Source organism: Muntiacus reevesi, chromosome 17 (genome assembly GCF_963930625.1).
Source record: "Muntiacus reevesi chromosome 17, mMunRee1.1, whole genome shotgun sequence".
In the NCBI taxonomy this organism is placed as follows: domain Eukaryota; kingdom Metazoa; phylum Chordata; class Mammalia; order Artiodactyla; family Cervidae; genus Muntiacus; species Muntiacus reevesi.
This window is the reverse complement of record NC_089265.1, coordinates 17,810,099-17,819,741: the sequence shown is the minus strand read 5'-3', so window position 1 is coordinate 17,819,741 and position 9,643 is coordinate 17,810,099.

Genomic DNA, 9,643 nt, shown 5'->3' with positions numbered 1-9,643 from the left:
CTTTTCTAATTGACAGTGAGTGTATCAAATTTATTGAAGACCAGATCAAAAACATAAGATTTTAAATGGTGTCATTTATAATAGCATTAGAAAACATCAAATGCCTATGAGTAAATGTAACAAAATACATGCAAAATTTCTACACTTCTGTAAAAGATAATTAAATATGAATTTTTTAAAATCTAAGTAAATTTCTTGATTTAGAAAATGTTTTAAGATTTGAAAACACTATTTTAGAACTATTTTATAAGTTCAGTGAAATCATATTCAAATCATATAAAAGTTTTACACTTATGTAAATCCAAAATTTCATTCTAAATTAATAGTTAAAAGTCCTGCATAGTCAAGGAAAACTCAAAAAAGAAATACAAACTTGGATAAATTAAAGATTTAGATATCAAAAAGCCATTAAAAATATCTATATATTATGATATTTCGTATAAGAAGAGACAAAAAACAATGAAACATACATTAGCATTCTTTTGATTAGTGACTACAGCAAGAAAAGAGGAAAATTAAATGGTTTTAATTCAACTGAGCATTCACATTTTAAGAAAGGAGTGATAGCCCTTGATTAATATCATATGTGAGTCAATGACATATAGATTAAAAAAAAGAAAAGTAAAACAATAAAGCTTTTTGATGAAGCATATTTATTATCTTGGAGCAGGCTGTTTCTTCAGCAGAATACAATGTGACATGATATTTGATAAATTAAACTCCATTAAGATTAAGTCCTGGTATTAATTAAAGTGTACCATTTAGAAGGCTAAATTTCAGCCAAATAGTGTGAGAAAAATGTATGCAATGCATAAATCTAGCAAAGACCTGTACCTAGCTAATATGTAATGGTCACAACAAAATACTAAGAAAAAGGCAAATAGGCCAATAAATAATGGGTAAAAGACTTGTTCAGACTTTTCAAATGAGGATTTGCCAACTGTCAATATGCATGGTAAGAGATGTTCAAGTGCTTATTCATCAGAAGAATGAAAGTTAGGTACAACTACATAGCCAGAAGAATGGGTAAAATAAAAATGACACACAATACCAGCATTTATTGAAGATGTAGATCAATGGAAATTTCTATGCACTTCTGTTGGGAATGTAAATTGGTAAAATTACTTTGGAAAATTGTGCTGTAATACCTACTAACATAGAACATACATTTACTGAGCCAATTACCATAAAGTAATTTCTCTTTACTCCAGAAATGCATGCACATGCACATGTATAAGGATGGTCCTGGAAGCATTATTTATAATAACCAAACACTGGAAAAAATAAAAACATTCACAACAGTAGAATGCACAAATAAATCGTTGTATATTAAAGAACATTGAACAAACTTTACAACATATAGCAAAATGGATGAAATTCTAAACATAATTTGAATAAATAAAGCTAGTGATAAAAGAATATATATGATTCCATTTACATTCAGTTTTAAAATATAGGGAAAACAAAATATAATATTTCAAAATACCTATCAGTTGGTAAAACTATACAAAGAAAGTAAGAAAGCATTTATTTTCCATTACCATCAAAATAGTGGTTGTATCCTGCTGGGAGGAAAGAAATTATTAATTGCAGAGTTATGCAAGGATCACCTGAAATGCTGACAATATTTTACCTTTTGACCTGGTAGGCATTATGTAAGAATTCCTTCAGAATAGTTTATTGAACAGTACATACCTTTTTGTGCACATTATTTATCCATAAACGTTTCATACTAAGTTTAAAATGCTTTTTAAAAACTAAAATTATGTGTGATTCATTAAAAGATATTTCAGATAAAGAGCATTCTGATTCTTAAAGGTAGATTGACAGTTGTGGTGAAAATAACACGTCGTGTCATGCTAAATAGACTAAGTTTTTGTTTTGAAAAGTTAATTTCTAAAATAGATCAGTGAAGGGGATATTAACAAAGAAAATAGTTAAATTTGAATGAGAACCACAAAATCTAAGTGACAGTCATAATAAATAACTATGTTTAAAATTAGAGTCAAAGACATCATTTCTAAAAAAGATACCTCAGATCCATAGATTGTATGCTCTTCTTTACTCTCATTTGCTCATTACGTTTCTCAGTAATTTTAAATTTCAAATATATCTTATACAGTGTCACAATCTGCCTAATTATTATTTATTTAAATACAGTTTAATATTCTTTCAAAGTTTTCTAATTAAAAGAGTTTTTATTTTCTCTTACTGTGATGTTCAAAGATCTGTAATATTTGAGAACCTGATGACAGTCAAATATTTAAGCCTGTATTTTCTTTTTTGGGGGAGGGAGGGGCACTATTGTGAAGCAAGGAATTAATCCATTCTTTTTTTTAATATAACAATTTTGATACATGTCCCCTTAAGAGATCACAGCTTTAGCTAAAAGGAACATATTCACCCATAACTTTATAAATCAACCAGAAAAGCCCTGAAATGTTTATCACTATATTTCACATATATCATATCCTCTAACTAAAATGCTCAGGATTAAGACAGTCCAGGGAACACAGCACTGTCTTTTGGTTTCTAAAATAATCCTATCTTCTAACAGAGTCTTTCTGTGGTCTACTTTGTTGATTGCTTAAAAAGCTCAATGTGAATTAAAAATTCTGTGCTTAAATACTATTTTTGACAAATTTAAATAGATTTCTTTATTGAAGGATTTTTCATCCTTTTCTATTTGAGGGCTTCCCTGGTGATACAGAGGTTAAAGTGTCTGCCTGCAATGCGGGAGACCTGGGTTCGATCCCTGGGTCGGGAAGATCCCCTGGAGAAGGAAACGGCAACGCACTCCAGTATTCTTGCCTGGAGAATCCCATGGACGGAGGAGCCTGGTGGGCTACAGTCCACGGGGTCGCAAAGAGTCGGACACAACTGAGCGACTTCACTTTCACTTTCTTTCATTTTCTGTTTGATAGTATATATGTTGACTCTTGAAGAAAAAAAAAATTTCAAATATATTTGACCATAGAGTTTTTTGAGTAAGTTTTTATTGGCCAGGATTGGCAGACTGTGCCTTGGTAACACTGAACTTAACTTCAGATAACAATAGCAGCAATCATTTCTACTATATAATGTGTGTTAGTCACTGAGTTGTGTCTGACTGTTTGTGACCCCATGGACTATAGCCTGCCAGGCTCCTCTGTCCATGGAATTTTCCAGGCAATAATACTGGAGTTAGTTGCTGTTTCCTGTTCCGTATTATATAATAGATGTTATGAAATAAAGGCTATTTTATCTGTTACTTTTGGTGGCTTTCTTGATTTACTTCTTTTTTAATGCAATCATGTATATGTTACAAAGATCATGGCTTATCTGTTAGTATAGTTCTCAAATGTATTATCTTATCTTGGTAACTGAGAAATAATGCATGAAAGAAACCAATCATTAGACTTTGGACTTAGCATGGCTGTCATAAAGGATAAATATTTTATAGTAGTTAAGACATCTTTCACCATAACTGTACCACTAGGCATACTTTTATATCTGTTGGTCACAGGAATCAATGGTTGCTAGGAAAATGATATCATACCTGTAAGGTTCATACCTGTAAGCTTCCCAAGGGTGCTAATGTGCTTAAGATTAAAAGAGATAAACTAAATTTACATAGGTATCTCTTAGGCAGCCAGCTATGTGTCTGAAAACACATATTCTAAATCTTGATTCTGAGCCAAAGGCATGGAACCACATCCAGTGATGTTTCCATATGTTTACTACATCTTTTTTTTACATTTGCACTTTTTAAGAATTGATACTTTAAAGGAAGAGAGGACTTTCTGCAAGATTGCTTAGTTCCAGTGGAAGTGTTCATTTGGCTTTATAAGTGGGTACATGTCAATTAGGCATCAATTGACAGTTTAGAGAGTATTGAGATTTATTATGAGAGATGCAGTGTAATCAATTTTAAATTATAGGACACTAATATAATTAGATTTTTAGCACATAAAAATTGTAAGGAATATTTAGGCACTTAATTGGAATTTTAAAAGCCCATGATAGCAAGTTAATAATTGTAACAACTAATAGAGTATCTAAATAAATGTCACTATTTTTATTAATTGATATTTAATTTGCTGTAGCCTGCCTTGGTAAATGTTAATTAAATGCCAGAAAATTCCTTATAATTTTAACATATTAATAATCTTATAATTATGTCTTTATTGCTTACATAATTATGTTAATTACACAGCTACTAGATTTACTGTACCCTTTATAGAATGCTTAGGACTATTCATTTTTCTCCACAGGTCAATAAACTCGATTGCTTGGTAACCACTGTAGGTCGTAGAACATCAAAACTATTTGTGAATTAATATACATTTTGATACAACACTGTGAACTTTACACATTAAATCAAGAGAAGTGAAATAATGGAAACCTGTTATTAGTCCTTTTATGAATGTATTATCTTTTACTTTAGAAAATATGTATCGATATGGGAGAAAACATGGAAATTGTCTTTCACAAACTTTTCTAAAATGTTATTTAATAAGAGTATTTTCTTTCAACATGCTTTCATATGTATAGTCTGACTTTATATATATAGTATATAAATTATATATGTTTTATATATAGAATAACCTTATAAAATTCAACTATCCTCATTTTACTAATAAGAAAACTGATTTAGAGATTACATTACTTTCCTGATATAATTCCACATTATTGTTGCTTACATACTCACTGAGCTTTGTCACTCTTTAGCCCCGTATATTTTCAGCCCTAACTTCCTACCAACTCTATTTCCAATCTAGGCACTTTGTTCCAACCCTTTTTACCTCTTATCTCTGGTAAATAATTAGACATTTCAAAAAGTCTGTTTCTATCAGCTTTTCACCACTGTGGTCAAGCCTGGTGTTGAATAGGTCATGACTTACTCATCTGTAAATTCCTAGTTGAGGCTCTATCACAGAATATGATCCAAAAGTATATCGAATTCAAAACTTGTGTAAGTTTTGTTTAAGTTAGGTCCATTACTTCTTTCTCCTGGCAGTTCTCATAGAGCATCATCTCTCCTCAATGCTCAGATTTTTTTTTTTTTTTGGTCTAACCAACCCCTCCATTTCTGTTCTTGATCATCTCTCTTTGCATCTTGTTTTTATAGCCAACCACAGATTTTATAAAATGGTAAACTAAAAAGCTTATATCATTAGTTAGTTAATACAGTTTGCACTGAAAGTAAACCTCACTATTATTTATTTTATATTTATAGAAATATTTGTAATATAATAATAGACACATTGGATTGCATTTTTAAATTAGTCGCTTATTCTAAAATAGGTAACTAAAACTCAACACCATGGAGACATTAATATGTAGTATTAGTCTTCTCCAACATTTTGCATCATGATGTAATATGAAAAAAATAGTTGGGTATTATGACATCTACAGTCCAACTTGTGCACTGGAAAGTGTGGTAAATGGATGAGTAAGCTTTTGTGGCCTTTTCTAATTCTAAGTTAAAAATTAAAATATTTGTTCTTCTGCTGTATACAATATATTGAGTAGATTGTTAAATAAGCAACAACCACTTCTTCCATATTTTCACTCTTGATTTTATAAAAATGGTGTTTTATTCATGTTTGGATAAATTTTATCAGAGTCATTCTTGCATCACATGAAAAAACCTTTGTATTATTATGATGAAAGAGACCACATTTTGTAGTAATCAGTGCAGTGTCTTCTATTCTACCTGGTGTCTGTTTTTCTTCTTAATTTGATGTCATACTACTTATTCTATATATCTTCACAGTTCTCTTCAGTATGTAATCTGAGTTCTTATTTCATACTAACTCCATAACTTGCAAATCTACAGCTTTGACAAAAAGATCCTATCTACTAATCTCTGAATATTCAGATGGTTCTCATTTTTAAAGAACTAACAAAATCTTCTTTATGACACATTATCAAACACTTGGGCCTGCAGTGATCTCCTTCAATATTAACATCCCTCAGTAAATACTGTTTACTTAATTGATTGCTCCTTTATACATACTTGTCTTGTGCATTTTTAATTTTCCCGGACTGCATCATTGGCCCCTTCAGATTAATGACCAGGACCCTTGTTTCTGTTTTATCTCTAAGAGTCCCCAGCATTGTTTTATGCACATAACAGGCAACAGGCATTGTTCAATTTAACTCTTGTTTGAATATGTACCAGTGCAGCATTTTTTATTCTGTGTTCTTCAATGAAAGATCATTAATTACCTAGAAGTTTGTTGAAATATGGATTTCTCTGGTTTTCCTGGACACGACAATCATGTAGTGAGGGGCAGTACTTTTTAAAAGGAAGCACGCTAAATCTTGTACATGATATCAACTAGGGGCATATAGAACTATAGACTGAGTTTGGATCTAGATTTCTAATAAATAAGGATTGCTTCTCATTTTATTGTTGCTGATGCTTATTTGATTGTGGCTTATTTTTGTTGCTTACTATTGTTGCTGATGAGCAACAACATGAAAAGGATCCTTCAATTCATCATATATTTTTAGAATCCTAGTCTATCTAATAATGTATTTTTAGAATAAGTGTAGGTACTTCCATTTCCATATATGCATTCTCCATGGATAACCTTTATAATATCACAAAAAGAAAATATGTAACACCAATGAACCTAGACAGCATGTTAAAAAGCAGAGACATTACCTTGCCAACAAAAGATCATCTAGTCAAGGCTATGGTTTTTCCAGTAGTCATGTATGGATGTGAGAGTTGGACTATAAAGAAAGCTGAGCACCGAAGAACTGATGCTTTTGAACTATAGTGTTGGAGAAGACTCTTGAGAGTCCCTTGGACTGCAAGGAGATCCAACCAGTCTATCCTAAAGGAGATCAGTCCTGAGTGTTCATTGGAAGGACTGATGTTGAAGCTGAAACTCCAATACTTTGGCCCTCTAATACGAAGAGCTGACTCATTTGCAAAGACCCTGATGCTGGGAAAGATTGAAGGCAGGAGGAGAAGGGGATGACAGAGGATGAAATGGTTGGATGGTATCACTGACTCAATGGACATGAGTTTTGGTAGACTCTGGGAGTTGGTGATGGACAGGGAGGCCTGGTGTGCTGCAGTCCTTGGGGTCGCAAAGAGTGAGACACAACTGAGCAACTGAACTGAATGAAAAATCTTTTGATAATCTCATAGTTCATGTAGTTTGAAATACAGTCTGTATAGTGAAAGAAACACTGTCCATGTTGAACAGCAAATTCATTTAAAATAATTAAACTAGATTCACTTCAAAAAAGACATTAAAGAAAATTCAGTGTACATCACTTTGTTCTTGTTTTTCTGACTTTCTAAATAGAAAGAAATTTATATAAAATATAATTGAAAGGAAAAATGGAATTATCCTGTTTGTCTTTATTTTGCTTTCCTGTGGGTAAGAGTCACAGACCATTCTGTGAATTTTATCAAGGAAAAAATTGTGTCTTAATCAACTACCTAGTTAAAGCTCCATTTTAGAGAAAAATTAAATTTCATGAGAAACCAGTTTCTCCAAAGCTTTTCAACTTAATCATTACCTTCGGTTTAATTCAAGCATCAATCCAGAGTTTCATGAGCATTCTTTACAGAGGAAGTTGGTCTATAAACTTCAGTTTTTTATCTCTGGGTGTATATAGATAATGTGTTTCCAGATATGTATTTAATTTGGAATTTATTTTTGTGCCATTTTGAAATCCACTGGTCACCTCATCTTGGTACAGAACTCCCGTGGTGGTGGTGGTGGTTTAGTTGCCAAGTCGTGTTCCACTCTTGAGACCCCATTGACTGTAGCCTGCCAGGCTCCTCTGTCAATGGAATTCTCTAGGCAAGAATACAGAAGTGGGTTGCCATTTCCTTCTCCAAAAGTTCCCATAGGACTGGACATTTATACATTGTAAGTGAACAGTTGCAGAGTGTACTGGTTTCCAAGGCTCACATTAGTATAATGCTAATCCATGTATATTTGCAAATTGTTATGATCATTGCTCAGAAATGGCACCAGTTGCAGCTGCAGCATTCTGAAAATATTTCAGACTTGTGATAGCTGGAACAAGAACACAGAAATTATAATCATCTGACATCCATCACCACTGCTTTCACTTGATTACACCAGTCAACAAATTCTGGGCAGGAAGACAATGAAATAAGGAACAGTACAAGCCTTATCTACTAAAGAAATTGTCATCCTTGTTTCAGATTATTACTATTCCATATTTCTACCAATTTCCTTCTTCCAATTCAAACAGTATCTAATACACAAAGAGAATAAGAACTATGATTTTTCAAAATGTCCATTGAAGTGCTACTTCTTAAGAGCTAAGTCAACAAAGAGCTTCTAAGAAAATAAGAATCTGCCTGCAATGCAGGAGGCCTGGGTTCAGTTCCTGGCTGGGGAAGATCCCCTGGAGAAGGAAATGGCAATCCACTCCAGTATTCTTGCCTGGAGAATTCCATGCAGAGGAGCCCGTCAAGCTATACTCCATGGAGTTGCAAGTGTTGGATAGGATTTAGCCACCAAACCACCCAGACCCAGGTAGTATGAAGTTGTTAAAAATATTAGTCTGAATAAGATTTTGTTTTTAGTGTAGACATATTTATCTGCTTCTTTTTCTTCTTTCTTCCCCTTCTTTGTTTTCTGTTTTCTTCTTACTGAAAGACTAAGCATTGCCTATGTACAGGGTAGACAGATAGGATTTCTTTTTCTCTTTTTCAGTGCTTCTGTTTTTATCTTGTATCTTCTAATCTATATACTATGGCCCAACAGTTCTCTGCTGAAGGCTATTCTAATGTCTATGAAGTCACTACAGAAATTCAACCTATCATTTTTGTAAGTCTCAGTGTAACCTTAGTTTACTATTTTTCTTTAATGTACCAGACAAGCTAAGCAACTTCATAAGATCCACCATGAGGCAAAGTGCTTTTACTTAACACCTGCTAATAAGTGCTATGGAATGAACTAATGAAAAAATATTTATATCAGATGACCTGTTATGAAATATACTGTGTCTTTTCAAATTAAGATCCAATTAGACCAAAAAAAAAAAAAATCCTAGTATTATAAAAACTTTTGTTGGCTGACCTTTGCTTGTCTATTATCCTGCTTGCAAACTCCATCTTTTCATCAATTGCCACACCATGTATTATGTCTGAATAGCCTTAGGTCTTAAGTATAATATTTCATTATTTGTGCACAATGTTCTTTCTGGGATAATTCTTTCACTAATAATTTATTTCAAATGATACTTTCTCCAAAAATCTGCTTAAAACATACAACCAGGTCTTTTTTAGTAAAGTTAGAGTTGAACAACCTTTGCCATACCTAATATAGAACATTTTCATCACTCCAGTTTTAATTCTCTTAATTTCTTTGTATAAATTTGTGTTACCATCTTGCAGCATACTTTTATTCCCACTTGCCTCCTTTTGTATGGCTATTGTATATTTGTATTAATTGATATGATATAAATCCATATGTGTGTATATGTATATATACCTCCAATAACAGTTATATACATATTGTTATATTAAATTTTTAATTAGAGAAGGGAGAAGAAATATGTAATTACACTTTTATAACTACCTGCATATATTTTTTTAAACTAGCGCTCTTTGTTTTTTCATGTGACTTGAATTTATGTCTGCTCTCACTTACTT